This window comes from Acanthisitta chloris, unplaced genomic scaffold (genome assembly GCF_000695815.1).
Source record: "Acanthisitta chloris isolate BGI_N310 unplaced genomic scaffold, ASM69581v1 scaffold5260, whole genome shotgun sequence".
Lineage (NCBI taxonomy): Eukaryota > Metazoa > Chordata > Aves > Passeriformes > Acanthisittidae > Acanthisitta > Acanthisitta chloris.
In genome coordinates, this window is record NW_008650946.1 from 9649 (window position 1) to 9915 (window position 267).

The window sequence follows — 267 nt, forward strand, 5'->3', positions numbered from 1 at the left end:
GTCATGTGTTATTCATTAAAAGAGAAGGGTAGCAGAAATCTATGACATAGTTTGCCCAAACTGGCATTTAACTGCTGTGACCAAATGGCTGTAACACTGATGAGAATAATTTCACAGTACCTGCAAGTATTAAAAATCTGCCATTGTTAAGTCAGAGTTAGCTTTATCAATTGATTTATTGGGTTTTAATTTTTTAACCTTTTTTTTTTTAAATTTTTTTTTCCAGAGCACTCGTTCCCAGTTCAGGAATGCACTGTGCAGTTGGGG